This window comes from Balaenoptera physalus (assembly GCF_965194825.1).
Source record: "Balaenoptera physalus genome assembly, chromosome: 6".
NCBI classification, from domain to species: Eukaryota; Metazoa; Chordata; class Mammalia; order Artiodactyla; family Balaenopteridae; genus Balaenoptera; species Balaenoptera physalus.
The window spans coordinates 9,626,905-9,654,200 of NC_138885.1; the positions used below are offsets into that span (position 1 = coordinate 9,626,905).

At 35.4% G+C, this 27,296-nt stretch overlaps 1 pseudogene across 1 annotated transcript in view; it reads left to right on the forward strand.

Annotated features, from left to right (window-relative positions):
• Positions 1-3,162: 3,162 nt before the first annotated feature.
• LOC309662899 (sorting nexin-19 pseudogene) overlaps positions 3,163-27,296 on the forward strand; it is a 36,808-nt pseudogene continuing 12,674 nt past the window's right edge. Inside the window, exons 1-2 of the transcript in view lie at positions 3,163-3,236; positions 3,658-3,786. The product of the transcript in view is annotated as a sorting nexin-19 pseudogene (transcript). The remainder of the gene's footprint in view (positions 3,237-3,657; positions 3,787-27,296) is intronic.

Here is a 27,296-nt window from a genome sequence, read left to right on the forward strand (position 1 = left end):
GTTTCTATGAGGTTAAATGACTTTCCCAAGGTCATTGGCACTCCTTCTGTCAAGTGGCCTTATCTCTATCTAACCATAACATAGCATCAACAATTTGATGTTATTTTACTCAACAATGTGAAGAAGCAATGTTGGTGAAGAAGCATTGCACATCTTAGGAATTATATAGCAACTATACATGCACATAAACACATTTAATCTTTCTAGCATATCAGTGAGGTTAAATATCATTATTGTAACTTTACGGATACAGAAAATTAGATTCAGAAAGATTAAACTGCCTGAAAAGACTACCTAACTTGTAAATGTCAGCAGAAGATTTGAACAAAGGGTTGCCTATCTCTGAAGCTTGTGTTCACTCTACTGACTTCTCAATGGAAATCACTTTATAAATGATCTTTAGTATCTTCACAAAATGTCCTTTATTGTCTTCAAAGTGATCTCAGGGAGGCAAGGGGTGAGGTGGCTTGAAGCAGGACCTCAGCCCTTGTCTTCTATGAAGAAATAATTCAGCAAACAGACAGATGTGAAGCAGATAAAGCATTTATTAGAAGCAAAGTACATGTGGAATAACACACAGGCAGACTTGGAGTAAGTTGTGCAGAATAAGGGTGGTTTAAATCGCTTATATGGGGGCAGATTTCTGGGTTCCCTCTTGGCCAATCATTTTGCTTATGCACATATTTTGTCTGACTCAGGGCCCTCCCCAGTGTGCACATGCATCCTTTACCCAAGATGGATTCTAATGCAAACGTTTCTGGAAGGTTGGCATGTTTGCACTCTCTCCTTTGACCTCTGAGGACATTCTCTGTGCATGTGTGGGTTGGGAAATCCCCTTGACCACAAGAATGAGAAAAATGTGGTTTTAATGTCAGGGCTCTAGTCCTGATGTTATCTTATCTCAAATTGTCAGCAGGAGACTGGTTGCAGCTGCTCAGCCTGGGGCCCATCTATCTCCTACCTCAAAAGGATAATGCCCCACAAAACATATTGCTAATACACAAAGACAGAATTTCTCCAACAGTAAGGTGAAATTACTTTCCTACAAAAATGTTGCCATAGAAGATACTCTAAAGAAGTATGCTCAGAGCAACTGGGCTCTCTGATTTCTGCAGTTTCAAAGTAAGAATACAATTTAATTGTTCATCAAGTGAAGGAGGATTCCAAGTAGAATAAGTTCCTAATATCTCACTTCAATATACTGGGTTTCAAGCATCTCTCAACTTTTCAAGAATTGTCAGCTACTGCTCCAGGAAAAGGGAAGGAGATGATTCCCCACCTACTTTCCCAACTTTATTTAAGTAGTGCTTGTTCTGCAGAACTCTACATAATCTCATAAGACTGAACCAGAACACACAGCACGGATGGAATTCTGTAAATGAAAGATTTGTGCTGACATAAATTCCTTCAGATCTGGAAAAGCACAGGGCAGGAAGACATCAACACACCACTTTACACCTTTTATTTTCCTTACTTGGAACACTGCCTTGGATGTGAGGGACTCCATGCATGTTTACTGAGCGGTATCTCTGAGTCAGACACTGGGATATATGTTGGGAGATGAATGAAATGCAGCCCTGTCCTAAAGCCTTCTACGCACTCATCTTGGGTGAGAAGCAATGCATATGTATATAAGTGAGAGTTTTCCAAAGCTCTTCCTAGAGGATCAAAGTGTCTCCACAGCCTGGTCATCAAGGAAAAGGTTTAATTTCTCATCAGAAGAGTAGATCATTAAATATATGAAGGCTCAAGGGCCTCTACTCACAAATCTCTTATTCCTTGAAACTCATAATTCCCAGGGGTGACTCCTGGACATTTCTCTCTTAAATTGTAACTGCAAAAGGTAGTAGAAAACACTTTGTTTCAGGGTGTGAATCTGAATTCCAGCTCTGATACTAGCAAGTTGTGTAATCATAAACTGATTAAACTTTCTGAACCTCGGGGTTTTCATCTGACTAATGTATATTACTTAATGTATATTACTTACCTCACAAGATCATTGTGAGGGTGTAAAGAAACAAAGTATGTAGTAATGTCTACGCAAAGGCAAAATTCACTAGTTGGTAGATCCTTTGTTAAAAACAAACAAACAAAAACAACCACAAAACTTCTAAATGAGTGGGAGGCTAATCTGGGAAACATTTCAGTTCCTTTTCAAGTCTGAGACCCTATGATTAAGGGAAGCACAGTCTTTTCTGGAGATTTGTATTTATTGGTGTCAAATCTAGATACATTCAATAAAAGGTCATTTTTACCCTTTCCTGTGTGACCCAGAATAAATGTCCTTGTTATATTTATTCATTTATCTTAGTTCAAAATCTGAATTAATACAAACAGCTAATTCTTTATTTCCTCAAACTATTGAAATATCTATTTTATTAAATATCTATTTTAGCTATTGAAATACCTAAAAACAGTTTCAAATTTAGTAATTTATATTCTCTATCTTAGGAAATCTTACTTCACATGTGTTTAGGATAAGAGAAATTTTTCCCAACTCCTGAATTCCTGAATAAAACTTTATATCCATAAATAAAACCCATTCATTTTATTGTTATGATGTTCACATTTTCCTAGGGATAAAATTTTTTCCACATTGAAATAGAAAGCTAAATATAAATATTTTTAAGAGAGAGAAAAAATGGCTTACATTCACACTAAAGAGGGAATGTTTGCTATCAAACCCTTCTGTCCTGAACAGGGCTTCTGGTGAAGGAGCCGGGGTAGGGGAGGGGGGCAGGGAGGAGGGCCCTCTGCACTGGGAGAAAGCAGGTGAGCATCTGAGTACAAGAAAGCTGAAGATGGGATGGAAGACAGGTGGGGTGAAGGGATTCTTAAAGGAAATTTAGCTAACTGAAAGTTTTCACCAAAGGCTAATTCTGCTCCTAAGGAGCTTGAAAATGGGCATTTCATCTGCATCTAAGAAGCATAAAACAGAAATTGAAACAATTTCAACAGTGAAAAAGACTTGAGAGGTCACCTGTCCAGGAAACTCCAAATTTAGTTGACAATGTGAACCACCAGGGGAATCTTTCCAGAATCCATGTTCCTGAGTTCCACCTTAGACCTTCCTAGACTAGGCACAAGAATATTTATGTATCAATTATTATCCTCAGTTGCAAGTGATCGAAACCAACTTAGTCTGAATGTATTAAAAGGGTAATGGGAACTCTTAGATTCCCCAGGAAAGCTGGAGAACCAAGCTTGGGAAGCATGGAACGATGTAGAGGGGAAAGGTAATCAGGACCACAGAGAATCCCCTCAGTTCTCCTGGCAGCCTGCCTGGGAGGCATTGCTCCTGACCCTCCAGGGATGCTACAGCCGCTGCTTCCCCACAACAGGGCAGACACCATGCTGCCGGCACTGAAGACCTGAATTCCCTCCTCCCTACTTCTTTGTGACACTAACTCCAGATTCAAGATCCAGGTGGCTGCATCTGGTTGGCGGCTGAGACAAGGTCATGTGCATCCAGGCCCTACCAGTTAAGGGAGCTTGGAAAAGTGAGTATAAGTCCTTCTCTGACGCTGTAGAAGGATTAGGCTCCTGCAACAGAATTATATAGTAGATTAAGACTGAGAACCAAACATAGCAACTAATCTAAATAAGAAGTCTGAATGTAGGATCTAGGGTTTGTTTATTTTTGGTTTTGTTTTCCAGGCAGAGTGGCAAGAGGCAAGAGGACAAAGAAGCCGAGGACCTAAAAGACAGGATTGGATGTGAGAAGGTGACCTTGGAGCAGAGGCCTGAAGCAAGTGGGGGAGCATCTTGCACACCTGTGAGGCAAAGGTACTCTAGGCAATGGGAACAGCAGATGCAAAGGCTCTGATGCAAATGCGTGCCTGGCACATTCGAGGAACAGTAAGATGGGCTGTGTGTCTGGAGCAGAAGAAGCTAGTGAGAAGCCTGGGAGGTAAGATGGAAGGGCCGGCACATTTCACCTGGGTCTTGCAGGCCATGAGACTTTGCCTTTTCCAGGGAGTGAGATGGGAAACCATGGAATGTTTGAGAGAGAGGACAGACGTGTTCAAATCTGGTGCAACAATTGTCTCTATTTTATAATTCCGTCCTCCACAGCCTTTTACCTTGTCATCTCTAAGTCTAACGTGGTTGCTATGCTCCAGGCAACATCTTCCCTCACCAATACCATTTGTGAGGCAAGAAGACAAGATGGCAGGAGACTTTTTCCTCATAAAACTCCATTTTTTCTGAGATGAAAATATTTCCCAGAACTCTCTTCCACCCTCAGTCTGAAGACTTACCTTACATGTCATTGCCCAGAGCTGACTTACATACCATATCCTAGGTCAATATGGTATTGGTATATATATATATACATATATATAATATGTATATATATAATACTATAAGGACAAATATTCAATTCTTTTGATTTTTGGACTGACATAGTTTCCATGCCCTGATAACAACAGCTTCTATTTCTGGACCACCTTTTAGTATCATGCTGGTTAATGTACATGCATTATCTCTGGTTTTCATAACCACTCTACAATGTACTTGCCCACATGGAAAAACTGTGGAAGAGGCATTCAACTGTCTTTTCCAAGACTAGAGTGGTTAAGCTAGGACTTGAACATAACGTCTGTCTTTAGGGCTGCAAAGTCTACTTCTACTACAGAACACTTGTAATTTTAAAAAGCATCTGCACAGATCAGCAGTCTTCCTGTCTCATAGGATACATTTTTTTTTTTTACTTTGAAAAATCTGATTTTATTTTCTAAATCAAAAAGAAGTGTATTCATGTTAAATTTAGAATGTTTAACTTTCCACTGATCTCTCAAAATACTTTCCAGATATTGTTAACAGTGCTCAGAACGGTGTCAAAGTTAAAATCCAATATCACATTTTAAAGAAGAAAGTTTAAATGTAGGCCCTATTTCTAAGAAACCCTTCTCAAAGGTCAAGGCATCGACAATTCTAATTTTAAAAGAAAAGAATTTTAATCATTATTGGAAATTTAAGTGACAGTGGTTTGAAGCACACTAAATCAGATCTCTTTTAAAACAAAAGAATTTTAATTTCTGAGGGAAGAGACTCAGACCTGACAACCCCAATTAAACATAACAGTTCCCCACCCCCACCCTCAAATTACTAAACGCATTATTTCACATAGGGATAGAAAACTATTTCCTGTCACGTAAGATATAAATGAGCTTACGCATTACATGAAAGAGCACCGTGTGTGTGTGTCTGTGTGTGTCTGTGTGTGCCTGTGTGATTTGGCCACAGATGACATTACCCCTCAGTTATGCTCAGTTCTGGGGTGCATGATTTTTGTGGATTCCTGAGTCCTCATCCTGATGGAATGAAGGAGATTACACAGAGACAATAAACTAGGCTTGAAAGCCCTCAGCTTTAGACATAATATATAAAGTACTAATCACCATAATTTACAAAGATAACGAACAGTCTTGTCTTTCGGAATAATAGCATAAAGAAAGGAGTAGAGATGAGTAGGAAAAGAATTGTGACATGCATGCAAAAAAAAAAAAAAAAAGAACTATCAAATTGCCTTTGAAAGGGAAAAAAAGTACAAAATGATACAGAAGGGTAGCTTCCTCAACTGTGCTTTCAGCATTATATGTTTTCCAAGTCCTGCTTTTCCAGCTCCATCCTCCTTGCCCCCATTAATTGATTTTGGGGTTATTTCCTTTTTTTCTTTCTTGGTCAAGATCAAAGAGCGGGGTTCTAACACATTGGTGTCACTTCCCTGTTTGTGTTTGAAGGTGTGTCATGCTTTGACTTTATCACTGTAACTCTGTGAGCCTGTCTGATATCAAGGAGGAGTGTGCTTTGTGATCCAGAAAATTGACTGACTGGCTTTCATAGAATATCCACCATCTAGGCTTGATGCCCATAGAAGAAAGATAAGGTACAAAGTAATCAAAGAACAGTCAAAAAGAATTGCCTGAGGTGCTTATTTGAGTCCTACCAGAGGATCACTGACGCTGTAAATAATGAAGGGAAACTCTGACTTTTTACCAAAAGTTTCAGGTGATTCTAAATTCAGGAACATTTAGGTACCACTGTGATAGATAGCAGTCCTTACAGAGCGAAACATGTGATTTTTGTTTTGTGTTTTGAGGGCTAGATGACAAAAGAGAAGTATCACGCCATAGAAACAAAGGGGTGAACTAATGAAGATCATTTTTCATTGGTTGTGATTAGATTTCCTCTTTGTGAATGAATTACTTATAACGGTTGGTCTCCATATTCTTCCTACTGATTTATAGGACTTTTAAATATATTTAATACTAAATCATTTTATTGTGTACATTATTTTAATGTTCATTATATTATATTATACTATAAAACATAATTTGTTTTGATTATATACATCTTTTTTAGTCAGTGGCTTATCTTCAGATGTTTTATACTGTGGTTTGTATCAAAAAAGTTTTGAAATTGAAAATAATCAATTTCTTGAATCCTTTCTTTTCAGATGTATGCTTTTTCTGTCTTGCTTAAGTAATACTTCACTATGTCTACAATATGGATATTTAATTTTTTTACATTTTAGTCAAAGTTTAATACTAATTATTTCATATGAAGTTACTTAATCTACCTGAAGTTGATTGTTCATTATAGTATGGGGCAGAAGCCTTAATTCATATTTTACATATTTATAACCAACTTTCCAAACACCAATTATTGAATAGTTATTTCTGTCTACAACTATTTGATCTACACTGGTATCACAGTGATATATCAGATCCCCATATATTGGTGAGTTTGATTCTCAGCTCTCTACTGTAATGCTAATATATTCTAAATTCTTCCCAGTCACTGTTGAGAACAGCTTATTGTCTTAAGAAATACAGCTTCTAGAGAAGTCCTAATATCTCGTTGACTAAGACTCTGCCCCCTCTCTTCCCTTCCCAAACTGTCTTGACAATTCTTGGCCCTTTGAACATCCATGTGAATTCTAGGATCACAATATCAAGTTCTGTGATTAAATCTTGTTGAGATTTGAATTGAAATTACATTAAAAGATATTTGGGGGGCTTCTCTGCTGGCGCAGTGGTTGAGAATCTGCCTGCCAATGCAGGAGACACGGGTTTGAGCCCTGGTCTGGGAAGATCCCACATGCCGCGGAGCAGCTAAGCCCGTGAGCCACTATTACTGAGCTTGCGCGTCTGGAGCCTGTGCTCCGCAACAAGAGAGGCCGCGATAGTGAGAGGCCCGCGCACCGTGATGAAGAGTGGCCCCCGCTTGCCACAACTAGAGAAAGCCCTCGCACAGAAACTAAGACCCAACACAGCCATAAATAAATAAATTAATTAACTTAAAAAAAAAAAAGATATTTGGAAGAAAATTACTGTTTATAGGCCTGTTTCTTCTGATGCATAGTTATGGCCTATTACACATATACTTAGGCCTTCTTAATTAATTTGAACAAAATTGCGATCTTATTCTCCATAATGATCTTGGTTAATCTTTTGCTAACTACACTCCTATGTATTCTGTGGACAGGGTGACAATAAAATTTAGATTAATTATTTTTTAATAATCTGAACTGGTAAACTCTGGGGACTACTAGAATACTATACCACATGAAATGATGCAATTCTGGGCATAAAATCTGTCTGTCTCAGGTGAATCTAGTTGTCATAAGACATAGTTTGATGACATTATTGTATAATGTTTAATGGCCTGGAATCAATAACTTTATTCTTATTTACTTAATTTTTATGTGTTCACCGCTACTTTACTCGCAAAGACTAGAGCTTCCTTGGAGCACTCCTGAACACAATGGGAAATCTTGGAGGCACCCTTGATGCCCGCCTGCAAGAATCATTCCAATCTCAACTATTTGGTCTCTAGTCCTGTGACACAGCTTTACTCTTAAGACATTCTTTTACACATTGACATGAAACTTCACCTTTTTTTCTGAGATGAGAAATCCATTTCTAGATTCAATATCTTCTTATTTTGTGTACTCCCTATTTTTATAAAACCTACCTCACATACTTCCTGAAAAAATATACATGGAATGTAAATTTTTAAAATCTTGTAGTCTCAAAATTACTCCACAATTTACTGAAAGTTTTGTTTGGTATTGAACTCACATTTGTTTTCTTCAAATAAATAGTTGAAGCATTGTCCATTGTCTTCTGCCTTCCAGTGCTGTTGAGAAAGTCATTTCCACCCTGATACACATGATTTTTAACAGCATTTTATTCTTTTTTCTATATGTTTTTACCATTTTTCCCTATTGCTAATTGTCTACAATTTTTCTATGATGAGCTTTCATGTGAGGTTTCATTTTTTTATGTTTAATTTTTTACTATAATGATGGAAATTCAGTGAACTCTTGCATTCCCAAAACTCATGTCCCTAAGTTCTGGATTTTTTTTTAATTTCTTCCCACCACATCTTCTATTCTCTCTGTCTCTGTCTCTCTCTCTCTCCCCTTCCTCTTTCTCTCACTTTCTCTCTCTTTCTCTCTGGAGTTGATGTTTTTAGGCTGTTGGACTTCCTAAACCAGTCCTCTAAATATCTTATGGTTATAAAAGAGAATTAGCAAGAATACTATCAAGGTTGTCTTATAAAGGAATGTCTTATAAACACACAAGAGATACAAGTAGAACAAAAGAAAATCTATGATGTCTCTAGTGGTCTTCTTTATTGCTTTAGTATTTATGAGATATGTCTTTTGTTAAAAAAAATAGACTATTTTTTGAGCAGTATTAGGTTCACAGCAAAATTGGGCAGAAACTTATAGAAGTCCCATTAAATTTCCTACCCTCACACATACATAGTCTCCCCCATTTTCAACATCCCCCATCAGAGTGGTACATTTGTTAAAATTGATGAGCCTACATTGACACATCTTTATCACTCCAAATCCAGAGTTTACATTCGGGTTCACTTTTGATGTTGTACATTCTATGGGCTTAACAAATTTATAGTGATATGTATCCACCATTATAATAGTATCATATAGAGTAGTTTCACTGCCCTAAAATCCTCTCTGCTCTGCCGATTCACCCCTTCCTCCTCTCACCCTTTGCAACCACCTATCTTTTTACTGTCTTCATAGTTTTGCCTTTTCCAGAATGTCATATGAAGCCTTCTCAGGTTGGTTTCTTTTACTTAGTAATATGCATTTAATTCCCTTTATGTATTTTCATTGTATGATAGATCAATTATTTTGGGTGCTGAATAATATTTCACTGTTTGTACCACAGTTTGTTTATTATTCACCTACTAAAGGGCATCTTAGTTACTTCCAGCTATTGGCAATTATGAATAAAGCTGCTCTAAACATCTGTGTGTAGGTTTTTATGTGGACATAAGTTTTTAACTCCTTTGGGTAAATACCAAGGAATGCTATTGCTGGATATTATAATAAAAGTGTGTTTCGTTTTGTAAGACAACACTGAAGTGTCTTCAAAGGCAATATAACATTTTGCATTCTTACCAGCAATGCATAAGAATTCCTGTTTTTCCACATTTATGCCAGCATTTGGGGCAAACTCAGTGCTCTGAATTTTGGCCATTCTAATAGGTGTGTATTGGTATTGCAATGTTGTTTTAATCTGCATTTCCCTAATGATATCTGATGTGGGCCATCTTTTTATATGCTTATTTGCTATCTCTATATTTTTGATGTGGTATCCGTTCGGGTCTTTGGCCCATTTTTTAATAAGGTTGTTTGTTTTCTTTTTATTATTTTTTTAAATCAGAATATCATTCTTATTGCCTTTGCTTCTTATGAGATGAGGAGTATATAATTGAAAATCTATTTTTAGCTTGTAATCCTTGCCCAATAACTCATCCATAACATTAAATATTAATCTATAATGGAGTAACACCTATAGAAAAATAGGGACGATTGTACTTACTTCCCTGTCCACCATCTTTGCTAGGGATTTGACAGTTTTCTTAAGGTAAAGTTGCCCAAAGGTCATATATTTGCACATAGACTTTCTTTTGCTCTATATATTCATATCTCGTGTGTTTGTAGGACATTTCTTTATAAGACACTCTTGATATTATTCTCACTAGTGCCTTCTAAAAGCCATGATAGATTTCCCTATTATTTTAAAAACTAACTAACTTGGAATCCTCAAAAATGAAATGTTACTCATGATTCCATAAATTCTGAGGTAGCTTGAAAATGTCAAGATGTGTTTGTCATGACTGAAAAGACTGACATTAAAAGTCACACTTTCCACTCTCCCCTTGATTGAGGAACTGAGTTTCTGGAGCTTTATAAACCTAGGACAAAGTGTACTCATTTAAAATAATTTTGAGTCATTATAACCAAGATATATCTTGACTTCTAAACGATAGTTTCTCAAGTCTCTATGAATGGGCTGTTAACAGCATTTTTTAGGTTACCTTGAGACTCTGTGGAAACCATGCCCTGCATATAGAACAAATGCTAAGAAAAGGTTAACTAAAGCTATAAGTAAACTAATATTCTTTTTCCTGCCAACTTTCCCAATGAGTCATATAGAGCATTACTCTGGACCCATGTAGATTTGTGTCTGATAGCCATGACAAATATTGGTTTGAAACATAAAATTTGTCAGGCATTTAGCTGCTGTCAAATTTTGGTAGAATGTTTAATAAATTAATAAATCTATTCTTAGGAGTATAGGTATGCCCATTTTTGAATATTTAAGTCCAGTTAGAAGTCAGACTATCATTATTTTAATTGATAAATAATTGACATAAGACATTATATTTGTTTTAGGGGTAGAACATAATGATTTGATATATGTATATATTGCAAAATTATCACCAGAATAGGACTAGTTAACATACGTAACCGCACATAGTCATATTTTTTTCCTTGTAATGAGAATATTTAAGGTCTACTCTTTTGGAAATATTTAAATATACAATACAGTATTGTTATTATTTTTATATATTGCATCTCCATGACTTATTTATAACTTCCAGTTTGTACTTTTAACCCCCTTTACCCATTTTGCCCACTCCCTCACACTTTGGCAACCAAAAATCTGTTAATATAGTCTCTGTACCTACAAGCTTCTTTTTTATCTTTTTTTAAGTTCCACATATACGTGACACCATATGGTATTTATTGTTCTCTGTCTGATTTGACTAACTTCACTTACCATAATGTCCTTACAATCCATCTATGCTACTAAAAATGGCAAGATTTCATTATTTTTTATGGCTGAATAATATTCCATTGCATATATGCACCACATTTTCTTTATTCATCCATCCATTGATGGGCATTTAGGTTGTTTCCGTATCTTGACTATTGTAAACAATGCTTCCGTTAATGTGAGGGTACATATACCTTTTCAAATTAGTGTTTTCATTTTATTTGTATAAATACCTGAAAGTGGAATTACTGTATCATATGGTACTTCTAATTTTTAATTTTTTGAGAAACATTCATACTGTTTTACATGGATGGCAGCATCAATTTACATTCCCACAAATACTGCATGAGGTTTTCCTTTTCTCCACACCTTTGTTAATACTTGTTATTTCTTGTCTTTTTGATAACAGCCATTCTAACAGGTGTAAAGTGATATCTCAGGTTTTGATTTGCATTTCCCTGATGATTAGTGATGTTGAGCACCTTTTCATATACCTGTTGGCCATCTGTATGTATTCTTTGGAAACATGTCTATTTGAATCCTCTGCCCATTATTTAACTGGATTTTTAAAAATTGGGTTTTATGAGTTCTTTATATTTTGGGGTATTAACCCCTTTTCAGGTATATGATTTGCAAATATTTTCTCCGATTTGGTAGGTTGTCTTTTTATTTTGTTGATGGTTACCTTTGCTGTGCAGAAGCTCTTTAGTTTGATGTAATCCCACTTGCTTATTCTTGTTTTTATTGCCTTTGATTTTGGTGTCAAATCCAAAAAAATCTTTGCCAAGACTGATTCCAAAGAGCTTACTGCCTGTGTTTTCTTCTAGGATTTTTATGGTTTTCAGCTCTTATGTCTTTAATTCATTTTTTTTTTCCAGATTTTTATGTTTTTGGTTTTTTTTTTTTTTTTATTTTTTATTTATTTTTTATTTATTATTTTTATTTTTGGCTGTGTTGGGTCTTCGTTTCTGTGTGAGGGCTTTCTCTAGTTGCGGCAAGGGGGGGCCACTCTTCATCGCGGTGCGCGGGCCTCTATCGTGGCCTCTTGTTGCGGAGCACAGGCTCCAGACGCGCAGGCTCAGTAGTTGTGGCTCACGGGCCCAGCCGCTCCGTGGCATGTGGGATCTTCCCAGACCAGGGCTCGAACCCGTGTCCCCTGCATTGGCAGGCAGATTCTCAACCACTGTGCCATCAGGGAAGCCCCTTTAATTCATTTTGAGTTAGTTTTGTGTATGGTGTTAGTGCTCAAGATTTATTCTTTTGCATGTGGCAGTCCAGGTTTCCCAACATAATTTATTGAGGAGACCATCCTTTTCCTTTGTCATAAATTAACTGATCATATATGCTTGGGTTTATTTCTGGACTCTCTATTATGGTCCATTGATCTGTGTGTATGTTTCATGCCAATACCATACTGTTTTGATTGCTAATGCTCTGTAATATAATTTGAAATCAGAAAGTTTGATGCCTCCAGCTTTGTTCTTTCTCAAGATTGCTTGAGATATTTGCAGTCTTTTGTGATTCCATACAAATTTTTAAATTGTTTGCTCTATTCCTGTTTAAAATGCCATTGGAATTTTAACAGAGATTGCAGTTAATCTGTAGATTGCTTTGGGTAGTATGGGCTTTTTAACGCTCTTAACTTTCCAATCAATGAACGTGGAATATCTTTCCATTTGTTTATGTCTTTTTCAATTTCTTTCATCAACATCTTACAGCTTTCATTGTATAAGTCTTTCAACTTCTTGGTTAAATTTATTCTTAGGCATTTTATTATTTTTAATGCAGTTGTAAATGGGATTGCTTTCTTAATTTATCTTCCTAATAGTTTGTTATTAGTGTATAGAAATGTAGCAGAATTCTGTATACTAATTTTGTATTCTGCAACTGTACTGAATTCATTTATTATTTCTAACAGTTTTTTTTTTTGGTGGATTCTTTAGGGTTTTCTAGAAATAATATTATGACAACTGCATATAGTAACAGTTTTACTTCTTACTTTCCAATTTGGATGCCTTTTATTTATTTTTATTGTTTAATTGCTCTGGCTAGGATTTCTAATACTATTTTGAATAAAAGTGGTGAAAGTGGGCACCCTTCTCTTGTCCCTCATCTTAGAGGAAAAGTTTCAACTTTTTACTATTGAGTTTGGTGTTAGCTTGCCTTGTCATATATGGCCTTTATTATGTTGAGGTACTTCTCTCTATACTCATTTTGTTGAGGTTTCTTTTTTTTATCATAAATGGATGTTAAATTGTGTAATTCTTTTTTTATCTATTGAGATGATTATATAGTTTTTATCTTTCATTTTGGTATTGTGATGTATCTCATTGATTGATTTGTGGATGTTGAGTTATCCTTGCATCCTTGGACTAAATCTCCCTTGATTATGATATATAATTCTTTTAATGTATTGTTGAATTCAGTTTGCTAACAAATTGTTTTCTTATTGTTGAGATTTATATGTTCTTTGTATATTTTTGAAAATTATCTTTTATTGGACATGTCTTTTGCAAATATTTTCTCCCTGTCTGTGGCTTGTCTTTTCACTTTCTTGACAGTATCTTCTGCAGGGTAGAAATTTTTAATTTTAATGAAACCCAGCTTATCTAGATTTCTTTCATGTATTGCACCTTTGGTGTCATATCTAAAAACTCATCACCAAAATCAAGGTCATCTAGGTTTTCTTCTCTGTTATCTTCTAGTAGTTTTTTAGTTTCACATTTTACGTTAGGTCTGTGATTCATTTTCAGTTAATTTTTTTAAAGTGCATAAAGTCTGTGTCTAGGTTCCTTTTTAATTTGTATTGCATGTAATATTCAGTTGTTCCAGTACCATTTCTTGAAACAAACTATAGTTTCTTCATTGTATTACCTTTTCCTCTTTGTCAGTGATAATTGACTACATTTTTATGGGTCTATATTCTGTCCCATTGAGTTGTTTTTGTTTGTTTGTTTGTTTGTTATGTTTTTGTTTTGCTCAAACCCACATTGTCTTGATACTGAGCTTTAGAGGAAGTTTTAATGTTGGGTAGAGTTAGTCCTCCAACTTTGTTATTCTTTTCAGTATTGCATTGGCTATTTTGGGCTTTTGCTCTCCATATGACATTTAGCATTAGTTTTTCAATATCCACAAAATAACTTTTGACTGAGATCATGTAGTATTTATAGACCAAGTTAGGAAGAACTGGCATCCTGACAATATCTGGTATTTCTATACATGAACATGGAACATTACTTCATTTATTTACTTCTTTAATATACTTCCTTTGAGTTTTATAGTTTTCCTCATATAAATATTGCATATAACTTGATATATTTATACCTTAACATTTCATGTCTTGGGTGCTAATGTAAATGGTATTGCAGTGTTTTTTTTATTTCAATTTCCACTTGTTCACGAAGATTCACTGATTTCATATATAGTGTTGAATAGAGAAGACAGTGTGCTCTCCCATAAAGATGAGCTAAGAAAAAGACATCATCACTTGGCAGAGTCAGGAGGAAGATATCTGAATGCATAACCAACATCATTGACAATAACTACCTTATGCCTTTGGGTAAGTTCTTAATACATTGAGGTCTTTAATCAAATGGATGTGCTAGTCTATAACGTCAGAATTTCTTCTCTTGTCCTGGCCTGTTATGGTTATATGGTTCTATAAATAACTATGAGGAATTGACTTCATCTTTAAAGAATCATATTAGTTTTTTCAACAATAACACTATTACCAGCAGCCACTGCACCATGATAATCTACACCAAACCTATGTGAACTAACTATTACATTTTGTTCTGTGCTTGGAAGCTACCAGAGTAGATGAGGTGATCAGAAAATATTTCCCCAGTGATGATGGCTTCATGGTCAACTTCCTAGTGAATATCTATATTCATGCACTTCTCCCACCAACCTCTATCTCTCCCCAGCCCAAAGTAACTGACTTTGATTTATACATATGGAACTTAGATCCAGGTGAATATCAAAAGATGAGTAAACTTGCCTGTTTCATTTAATAAATAGAACTGCATTATCTTGTTTAATTATATAACTTTAACAATGGCTTTGTTTTACAAACACAAAATCATACTGGTCATACAGAAGAAATAAGAAAATATAATGAATTTCTTAATAAATATGCTGTTAATTATGCTTGTCCTTGTAACAGCCTCAAAAAATGTCATGCATAATTTTTTCTCCCTTTTTGCTGTCCTTTATCAAGTACATATTTAAATTCATCATGGAGAACAGGGAGAAAATAGGTAGTTTTTTTGTGATCAAACACATTTTCTAATTAATTTTGGCATCTCAATGTCATGACAATAAATATTATTAATTTAACTTCTTATGCCCTCTTAGGAGCATCTTTATAAAGAAATGTGTCATTTGGGAAAGTACTTTTTTAGATCAAAAGGTACAACTCACTTTCAAAAGTCTTTCAATTAAGGACTGCTATTAAATCATTTATATCATTATATTTATCTTTCCTCTTTCTTCATATTTATCTTTGCTAATTCAGATGGTAAACAGTGTGTGTGTGTGTATATATATATACATGAATTTAAAGAGCATTTCTACAGCAATAATGCAACTGGTCTTTAATTTTCTTTCTTTTATTTAAGTGAAGAATTACAATTGAGAAGTAGCCCTCAGCAAACACATTCAACTTCAGTTATTCCACAATTATGATCAGAAGAGGTTTAGATAATGCCAAGTGCATGTACACTTAGCTGTAATTTGGGGGTTTCTCTAGAGATTTTCTTAGACCCTTGTCTTTACTGTTTCCTTTAAGAGGTCTTTGTGAAATCAAGTGTTAAGATCTCTTCACTATTCTCATGAAGTGCTTGGGTGCAAAAGAGAAGAGAGAATATAAATTGCTTTCTAAGATGAAGCAGGAGGGAGAAGGCATATAGGAAGGACCTAAGCAGAACTGTTCTGCTGAGAACATCCATAGTTAGACAGATAAGATTTTTTTCTGGACTTCCTTTTTTTCCAGTGACAACTAGTATTAACCTCAGAAGAAATTAAGTGTTCATAAAGGACTGTGTCAGGGGGTACTGAATGTCCCTTTCTTTAAACTCTCTCTTATAATATTGAGCTTCACATGGACAGGATTTCTTTTTTCTCACTCATTTTGTATTTTTAACGTCCAGCACAGGACCTGTCATAAAGTAGATCTGAGTAAATGTTGATTAAATTTAATTGAATTGACTTCTTTAATCAGGTCCAAGAAGGATCTATGAATGTCTGATATCTTAAAGAATAAAACTCAAGGATGCCACAGGTCAAGTTTTAGAGAAATATGACTTGTCTGTATTCCTTAAGGCTCTTGGGACTACCTTATTTCTTGGGCTGACTATCCAAAAAATGTTATTTCTTGGGTAGTCAGCCAACCAAACTTGGAAAATGAGGCATCCTTACAGAGGAAAAGAATTAGGCTTTGTAGTTGAATCCATATTCTGTCTTTTACTGGTTTTGTAACTCTGGATAAATCACTTAAGTCTCAGGACCTCATCTTCTTCATCTTTAAAACAATTGAAATGGTGATCAGTACAGAGGGTTATTATGAGTAACATACAAATAAAGTGATTTATGAAAAAATATCCTGTTAGTGAGAAGGCATCTAAATATTCCTTCCCCCCAAATATTCTCCTGGTATTTATGGCCATGTATAATTTCTTCATACTGAGTAATTTGGTTCTAGCTAAGAGAGTATGCATAGAAGGATCCCTTTGTGATTAGGTTACAAAAAAAATGTTGTCTACTAACTGACGCTCATTCTATTGCTTGCTTTGATAAAGTAGACTGTCAGGTTGGAGAGATCCACATTAGAAGGAAGTAAAGTGGCTTTCAGTCAACAACCAGAGAGCAACTGAGATCTCCAATCCAATTGCAAGAAACTGAATCTTGCGAACAACCACGTATATGGCTTAGAAGCAGATCCTTCCCCATTTGAGCTTGGCGCTGAGATCATGGATCTGTCTGATACCATGACTACAGCCTGTCAGAGACCTTGAAGTCAGTCGAGGATCCAGCTAAGCCACACCCAGGTAAGTGATCCCAGGAACAACTGTGAGATAATAAACGTGCGCTGTTTTAAGTCACTAAGTTTTGGGATATTTTAAGCAGTGAGAGGTAATTCATAAAAATCACTAAATAATCGAAAAATCCATTGTTACAGGTGCTCAGGACAAAAAGCTTAGTCTTTCTGTACTCCTTTCTTTCTATCATACCCCACATCTGATTTCTCAGTAATCCTTTTGACTCCTCCTTCAAAATATTCCCAGAACCTACCACTTCTCTGCTACTCTCCTGAAACAAGTCACCATAATATCTCTATTGGATTATTACCGTAGTCTCCTAAAATCACCCACTCACTTGATTACCACTGGGCTTCCTGCTTCTGTCACTTCCCCTATGTGATCTATTCCCTCCATAATAGAGACTCTATTTTAAAACACATGTAAAACTATGCTACTTCTCTGGATGAAATCTACTAACAGTTTCCCCCAAATACTCATAAAAACCAAAGTCCTTCTGATGGCCTCTGTGTCTCTAATCTGGGCCCTGAAACATCTGTGCCTTCATGTCTGGCCCACTTTGCCTATATCCAGCATCACTTCTTTCAAGGTTTCACTAGGAAAAGCTGGCTTCTACTGGGTGTGCTTTGCCTCAGGGCATTTGAGTTTGCTGTTTCACTGAATATAATGACCTTCCCCCAGGTAATATGGCTCAGGCTCATTCGTTCACCTCTTTCAGGTCTTTGCTACGCTTCACTTTCTCAGCATGACTGGTCCAAATTACTCTATTTAAAATCCCACACATCATCATTCTCTCCCCCAACTTCCCTGGTGTATTTTTCTCAGGGTAAAGCCATCAGCACTCTCTGACATATTAAATATTTCACTTATTTTTTCCTCCCTTACAACATAAATGCCATGAGGGCAGCCATTTTCTTTTTTTAAAATTATTATTTTCTGTACCTTCAGTGCCTATATAGTATACGTTTAATAAATGATTGATTGGCTGAAGAAATGAGAAATAGTAGGAGAATAAAGCAGTGAGTTACAAACAAGACAGTGAAGTGTCTTCTTGAACTTTCTAGAAGTGAGGTCAGAGACTTATAAGTGGAGTTGTCTCTCAAGATCTTTATGCTGCTAAACATGCAGGTATGAAGCCCAGGAAAAGAGAGTAGTGTTTCTTCCTTTTTATTTTAAAAGAGAGCAATAAATGATATAACACCTATAAAGTACTTGGAATAATGTCTGGCATAGAGAGATTGCACAAATAATGTTAGCTGCTATCATTACATTATCAACCTTATTATGTCTTCTTCATCTCTCTGTACCTTTTGGCCTTGATAAGAAACAAGACCTAGATGAATCTAGAAGTGAGAAAGGAGAAGGTTGGGCAACATGTCAGGGTCTCAATTCTTGTATTATTGCTCTTTGTGAAGAAATTTGGTAGAACAAACAGTTGTTTTGCATGGAAAAATTAAAGTTTTAACATCTAATTCATAAGTAAAGCTCAACTAAGAGCGTTTGCTTATAAGGGCAATTTGGTGGCTTGTGAAAGTCAGTGATTATTAATAACATACCCCCATCACAAACAACAGCAACAACATTGGATCCAAAAAACAAAAGAAAAAGGAAACGAAACCAAGCATACACAAACATGAAAACATTGTAAAAAATAAAAGTAGGAAATTTGAACTCAAGAGTGGGGTGGGGTAAGTCATAAGAAAAATGAATTGTAGATTTTCTTTAAAAATCAGAACCATGTTTTTTATATTTTGGATGAAAACAATCATTTCTCAATTCTAAGTTAACAAACATTTATAAACATGATTGGAAAATACTAAAAAGTGAGTATGAAGAAGGAAAAATCTTTTAACAATCTTTCTGTTGCTATTACCAATTTAGATATGTTCTCTTTATACACTTAACTAATCATTTTGCATAAACAACTGATACTCCTTACTTTCATTTCATATTGGCATTTTTTTTCATTGCATGGTGTTGTCCTTATCTAAAGCTTTTCCAATGGTTTATAACACACCTTTGAGTGGGTATGCCATCATTTTGATTTGTTGCTACCTTTTTATAAGATATTTAAGTTTTTCCCCAAGATTTCAATGTGGACATTATAAAAATAATATTGTCTACTAAATATTGGCAGAGTGAAATAGAACTGTGTAGGAAAGAGAAATTCAAAGTTTAATAAGATTATCCTTTAAAAGTCAATTACGGGATTTTCGTGAGATGCAGACACTGAACAGTTCTACATTGATTTTCATTGGTGAAGGGTGGACCTGTTCACCTCCAGGCCCCTCAGGAGTAACCGTAGACTCTTTACAGAGTATAGTATACCATAACCATTTCATCTTCATTCTCCTACCAGCCAAACCTTTGACAGACAACATGAAGTCACTCTTCAGCATGGGACATTGATAAGCAGATCTATGACACATTTACAATTAAGGTGCAGTGATAGAACATGTTCATTCATAAAATAGACATTGATGTGTGTTAAGTGTTTTATTTTGGCAGGTGAAAGTTTTTGATTCATAAGTGTGGAAGTGTAGGGCTTTATATTGTTTCAGCCAAGGCTCTGTAAGTTGTGTATCCATTCTTTAAGCCAGATCTAAAGACTTCTCTGTAAAATTGACAAAGACCACCTTAGAATGAAGAGATTTCCTCATCCTTTGATTTCAATAATGTGATTGCCTCTTTTTGTTTATTTACTGTATAAATCAATATTTTACTCCTGACTTTACAAAATTAACCCATTACCCTAAGGTTAGTTGTGAATTTTTCCCCTTTCTTTTTAATAATGGATAAGGAAAAATATCCAGGATAAAATTACATTCAGAAACACTGTACATGTCTCTTGGACACAACATAGGGCTGGTCACTGTGGAAGAGTGAACAAAAGAGGCAAACATGAACCAGAGAGAAGCTAGTTAATATCAGGTGTGTGCATATGCTACAGATAATATCTAGTCCTGAAAAAATACTTCTTTTTTTGAGACTATTTAGGGAATGGATCCTCAAGTTACAATTACTTTGCAGCTCAGCCCTTAATTCTTCTGCCAATCTTTCTCTAATGACAGGAATCTCTTCAGTGTAATAATACTTGCGTGGGAGGAAGAAGAAGACCATCAGCTGAGCAAGTTCAGTGCTCTATACCAAGCAGTAGGATTTTCAAACACATCATTAGAAAGGAATTCTAATCAACCACCTGATGAAATTAGGCTAAGTCTGTTTTACAGGTGCAGTTGAAGAGATGGAAACTCAAAGATGTTTAAATAATCTTGGTCAAGGCAGGTTAAAGGAGTTATATAAACAAGGTCTTGGTTACTTGTTGGAAAGCACCAAGGGAAACACAGGTATTTAATTGTGCAAAACTGTTAAAAGAAGGTAATTTTGTGCCTACCAACTAAATACCAGCAGTTACTCATCATTTCTGATACTGTCATGGTGGCTTAGGTATGAATCATCAAAATCACCATCCAAACTAGTTACCGATGGAGGGCAGGGAAAACATCTCCACCAACTGCTGGGACCTATGAGTAATCCTAAAGTAACTAAGATTGTTATTTTTTTCCTTTTTTAAATTAAAATATAGTTGATGAACATTATGTTGCTTTCAGGTATACTGATTTGATATTTGCATACATTATAAAATTTTCACCATGATAAGTTAAGTAATCTACTAACCCCTATATAAAATTATTATAGTATTATTAACCATATTTCTTATGCTGCATATGACATCAGTGTGGTTATTTATTTTATAACTGGAGGTTTGTGCCTCTTAATCCCTTTCACCTATTTCTCCCCCCACCCACCTCTAGCTACCACTCATTTACTTTCTGTATTTATGGGCCTGTTTTTATTTTGTTTTTTAGATTAAATGTATAAGTGAGATCATACTGCATTTTTCTTTCTCTGACTTATTTCATTTATCATATACCCTCTAGATCCATCAATGTTGTCAAAAAGGACAAGATTTCATATTTTATGGCTGAGTAATAGTCCACTGTGTATATTTATATATGCACATCTTCTTTACCTGTTCATCTATCTATGGACACTTAGGTTGCTTCCTTATCTTGGCAACTGTAAATAATGCTGCAATGAACATTGTTGTGCATATATCTCTTTGAAATAGTGTTTTTATTTTCTTTAAGTAAATACCAAGAAGTAAAATTGCCAGATCATGTGGTAGTTCTATTTTTAATTTTTTGAGGAACCTCCATACTGTTTTCCATAGTTGTCTGTACAAATTTAGATTCCTATTAAAAGTGTAACAAGGTTCTCTTTTCTTCACATCCTCTCCAACAGTCATTATTTCTTGTCTTTTTGACAATAGACATTCTGACAAGTGTAAGGTGGTTTCTCATTGTGGTTTTGATTTGCATTTCCCTGATGATTACTGATGCTGAGAATATTTTCATGTGTCTGTTGGCCACCTGTGTGTCTTTTTCGGAAAAATGTCTATTAAGATCCTCTGCCCATTTTTTAATAGGGTTGTTTGCTTTTTTGATATTGCATCGTATGAGTTCTTTGCATGTTTTTGATATTAACCCCTTATTGGATATATTGTTTGAAATTTTTTCTCCCATTCAGTAGACTACTTTATTATTTTGTCAATACTTTCCCTCACTGTGCAAAAGCTTTTTAATCTGATGTTTGACTAAACAAAGTCTCTTTGTTTCTTTCTGCTTTTGTTTCACTTCCCTGAAGAAACAGATCCAAAAAAAATATTGCTAAGATCAATGTCAAAGAGTGTGCTGCCTATGTTTCTTCTAGGAGTTTTATTGTTTCAGGTCTTACATTTAAGTCTTTAATCCATTTTGATATATTTTCATATATGGTGTGAAAAAGTAGTCCAGTTTCATTCTTTTGCATGTAGCTGTCCAGTTTTCCCAACACCATTTGTTGAAGAGGTTGTCTGTTCCCCATTGTATGTTCTTGCCTCCTTTATTACAATAGATTAATGGACCATATAAGCATGGGTTTACTTCTTGGCTCCCTATTCTGTTCCATTGATCTATGTGTCTGTTTTTGGATCAGTACCATACTGTTTTAATTACTGTAGCCTTGTAGTATAGTTTGAACTCAGGGAGAATGATACTTCCAGCTTTGTACTTCTTTCTCAAGATTTCTTGGGTCATTCAGGATCTTTTGGGCTTCCATACAAATTTTAGAATTACTTTTTCCAGTTCTGTGAAAAATGCCTTTTGCATTACCATAGGGATTGTTTTAAATCTGTAGATTGCCTTCAGTAGTATGGTCATTTTCACAACATTAATTCTTCCAATCCATGAGACAGTATATGTTTTCATGTGTATCCCTCAGCTTCAATTTTTTTAGTCAATGTATTAGAGCTTTCAAAATACAAGTCTTTTATCTCTTCAGTTAGATTTATTCCTAGGTATTTCATTATTTTTGATGCAACTGTAAATGGTTTTCTTAATTTCTCTTTCTGATATTTCATTGTCAATGTAGAGAAATACAACAGACTTCTATGTATTAACTTTGTATCCTACAGCTTTACTTAATTCATTGATCAGTTCTAAATAGTTTTTTGGTGGTATATTTAGGATTTTCTACATATAGTATCATGTCATCTGCAAACACTGACAATTTTAATTCTTCCTTTCCAAATTGGATTCCTTTTACTTATTTATTCATCTGATTGTTGTGGCTTGTGTGTTGAGGGGAAGGGGACCAGAGTAAGCATACTTGCCTTATCATAGTCTAAGGGGAAATGCTTTCAACTTTTTGCCATTGAGTATGATGTTAGCTGTGAGTTTGTTATATATGGCCTTTATTACATTGAAATATGTTCCCTTTATACTCTCTTTGTTGAGAGTTTTTATTATAAATGGATGTTGAACTTTGTCAAAAGCTTTTTTCTGCATCTATCCAGATGACCCTATGATTTTTATTCTTCTATTTGTTAATGTGTTATACCACACTGATTGATTTGCAGACATTGAACCATCTTTGCATATCTGGGATAGATCTTACTTGACCATGGTATATGATCCTTAGAAAGCATTGCTGAATTTGGTTTACTAATATTTTGTTGAGAGTCTTTGCATTTATGTTCATTAGTAATATCAGCTTGTAATTTTCTTTTTCCTTGATGTCTTTGTCTAGTTTTGGTATCAGGGTGATGCTGACCTCAAAGAATAAGTTCAAAAGTATTCTTTTCTCTTCAATTTTTAGGAATAGTTGGAGAAAGATAGATGTTAACTTTTCTTCAAATATTTGGAAGAATTCACCTGTGAAACTTTCTTGTCCTGGACTTTTGTTTCTTGGGAATTTTTCTTAATACTGGTTCAATTTCATTACTGGTAATTGGTCTGTTCATATTTTCTATTTTTTCCTGATTCTGTCTTGGAAATTATACTTTTCTAGGAATTTATCAATTTATTCTAGGTTGTTCATTTTATATATATATATATATATATATATATATATATTCAGTTCATCTAATATGTCACTTAAGGCCAATATTTCCTTATTGATTTTTTCTGTCTGGATGATCTCTCCACGGATGTAAATGGCATGTTAGAATCCCCTACTATTGTGTTACTGTCAATTTCTTTTTAAATGTTTATTAATATTTCATTTACATATTTAGTTGCACCTATGTTGAGTGCATATATATTTACAATTGTTATAAATTTTTCTTACATTGATCTCTTAATCATCATGTAATGTCCTTCTTTGTCTCTTGTTACAGTCTTTGTTTCTATGTATAGTTTCTGATATACTTATTGCTACTCCAGCTTTTTTTTGTTTCCATTTGGATGGAATACCTTTTTCCATCCCCTTGCTTTCAGTCTGTAGGTGTCTTTATATCTGAAGTGAGTCTCTTGTGGGTAGCATATATAAGGGTCTTTTTTGTTTTTGTTTTGTTTTGTTTTATTCATTCAGGCACTCTGTGTCTTTTGAATGGAGTATTTAGTCCATTTACATTTAAATAAATTATTGATAGATATGTATTTATTGCCATTTTATCAATGGTCTTCTGATTGTTTTTGTAGTTCTTTTTCCTTTTTTTCTTCTTCTTTCTCTCTCTTCCCATGTGATTTGATGACTATCTTTAGTGTGATGTTTGTATTCCATTCTCTTTTTTGGTGTGCATATTTACTATAGTTTTTTGACTTGTGGTTACCATGCTGGTTATATATAGCAACCTATATGCAAATGTGATTATTTTTAGTTGATGTGTTCTTATGTTTGAAAGCATTCTAACAGCCCTACTATTTTAACCCTCTTACTCCACATTTTATGTTTTTGACATGATATTTTATATTTTTTTGTGTTTGTCCCTAAGTACTTATTGCAGACGTAGATGATTTTGTCCTTTTTATCTTTTAAGCTTCTGAATAGCTTTATAAGTGGTTGGTCTAACTTTATTCATATTTGCCTTTACCAATGAGAGTTTTCTTTCTTAATTTTCATATTTCTAACTGTGACCTTTTCTTTTCTGCTTAGAGTTGAATTCTTAGCTTTAGCTTGTCTATAAAACTCTTTATCTCTCCTTCAGTTCTGAATGATAACCTTGCTGGGTAGAGTATACTTTGTTGAATGTTTGTTTTTTTCTTTCATCACTTTGAATATATCTTGCCACTCTGACATGCAATATTTCTGCAGAAAAGTCAGTTTATATTCTTATGGAAGTTTTGTGTATGTGTGTGTGTGTGTGTGTGTGTTTTAACATACCAGTTGTTTTTCTTTTGTTACACTTATGATTCTCTTTGGATCTTTAATTTTTGCCACTTTAATTATGATGTGATTGGTGTAGATCTCTTTGGTTTAATCTTGTTTGGAACTCTCTGTGCTTCCTGGACTTGGATGTCAGTTTCCTTCCCCAGATTAGGGAAGTTTTCAGATGTTGTTTCTTCAGATAACTTCTGTTCCCCTTTCTCTCTCTCTTCTCCTTCTGGAACCACTATAATGCAAATGTTAGTATACTAGATGTTGTCCTATAGGTCTCTTAATATATCCTCATCTTTAATTTTCTTTCTTATGTTCAGCTTGGTGATTCTCATTTCTCTGTATCATCTAATCTACTTTTGATTCCTACTAGTGTATTTTTTTATTTCAGTTATCATATTTTTTAGCTCTATTTTGTTCTTCTTTATATTTTCTAATTCTGTTGAAATTCTTACAATGTTCATCCATTCTTCTCCCAAGTTTGGTGAAAGTCTTTATAATCATACCTTGAACTCTTTATTGTGTAGATTGCTTATCTCCACTTCATCTAGTTCTTTTTCTAAGGTTATGTTTAGTTTTTGTTTGGAATGTATTCCTCTTCCTCCTCATTTTGCCCAATTCTCTGTGTTTATTTCTATGTGTTATGTAGGTCAGTTACATTTCCCAATCTTGGAGAAGTGGCCTTATGTAGGAGATGTTCTATGTAGCCTAGCAGTATGGTCCTCTCCAATCACCAGAGTTATGTGCTCTAGGGGTGCCCACTCTGTGTGCCTTCTCTTCTGGTGGGGCTGACCACTGTGGGCACATTGGTAGGTGGGGCTAGCCCCTGGCCAAGTTATCTGTGCCTCATTTGGTGGCTTCAGGCCAGCTGGATCACAATGTTGGCTTCCTGCATGGCTGTCTGTGTGCTTCTCACGGTGGGGAGTCTTGGGGCTGGTGTTGTCCTGCTCGAGGGTGGGGCTGATTCTCAGTACGGCTATGTTGTACAACCCAGGGAACATTGGGGCTGGTCTTGGTCCACTGAAGGGAGGGACCAGACCCTTCCTCCACTGTCTGCATGGCCACGGGATATTTGGGGTTGGTGCCAAACTCTTGGTGGGCAGGGCTGGTTCCCTGGTGCTAATGGGCTAGAGGGAGAATTACATAATGGCACTTGCCAGCATCAGTGTTACTGCAGTAGAATAAGTTCCCAAACGTGGCAGCCACCAGCATCTATGTCCCTGGGGGAGGCCCAGTTGTCTCCTTCCTCTTCAGGAGACTCTCCAAGATCCACAGGTGGGCCTGAACTAGGCTCCTTTCACTACTGCCTCTGTGCTGTGACTCAGAGCATGTGAGATTTTTGCAAGTACCCTTTAAGCATGAAGTCTCTGTTTCCTATAGCCCTCCAGCTCTCCTGAACAGAAGCTCCACTGGTTCAACGCCAGACATCCTGGGGGTTCTTCTTCCTAGTGTAGGACCCATGAGCTGGAGAGCTTCATGTTGGGCTCAGTTTCTTCACTCCTTGGGGAGGACCTCTATGATTGTGATATTCTTCCTGTTTGGGGTTTGCTGACTCAAGAGTGTAGGTCCTGACAATACCATATCTCTGCCCCTCTTACCCATCTCCTTGTGGTTTCTTCTTTAGTTGTGGAAATTCTTTTCGTCTAGTCTTCAGGTTATTCCCAAAGGTAGTTGCTCTGTAAGTAGTTGTAAATTTGAGATGTCTTTGGGAGGATTTGAGTTCAGGGTCTTTCTGTGCTACCATCTTGGCTATCTCCTAAAAATTCTTGATAAGTAGCTGGAATAACCCTATGCTTACAAAAATGTTATTAATTTAATAATTTAAAATAATTACTTATTTTTAGATGTCAGAAAAACATGTATCCAGGAATTGGTTCTGCCACTGGCTTGCCAAGTCATTTTATGCCTGTCAATTTATAACTTAAGGCCTCAGTTTCCTCAGTTATAAAAGTTAGGCATTGGTACAGATTGAAATTCCTCCAACCAGCCAAATACTTATATTTCTACAATGGACAGAGGACAGCATATGACTTTATATTTTCTATAAAGGATGTTTCTGCATAATGTAATAAGGTAGGGGGTAGAGGTTAGATGTGGCATCCAGACCCCTAATATGCACAAGGCAGTGTGCTGTGTGCATAAAAATTGATCTCTACAAAACTCTACAAAGTCAGTATTGTTATGTACATTTAATGGAGGAGAAATAGTTAGAAAACATGCTTGGCTCAGAATTTTAACAGCTATGTTACAAAGCAGAAGAAAATTACTGAAATAATAGAGGTAGCAGGGGGTTTTCTTAGATGACAGAAGAATGAATAATCAACTCTTTTTCAGAAGTCTTTTTTTAATGTTATTGAATCCAGGAAAGTCTAGGCTGCAAATATCAGAACTTTTCAAAGTCCCTTCCTTGGAAATAAAATAGCTAAGAATGTATCATTGTGATAGAGATTAG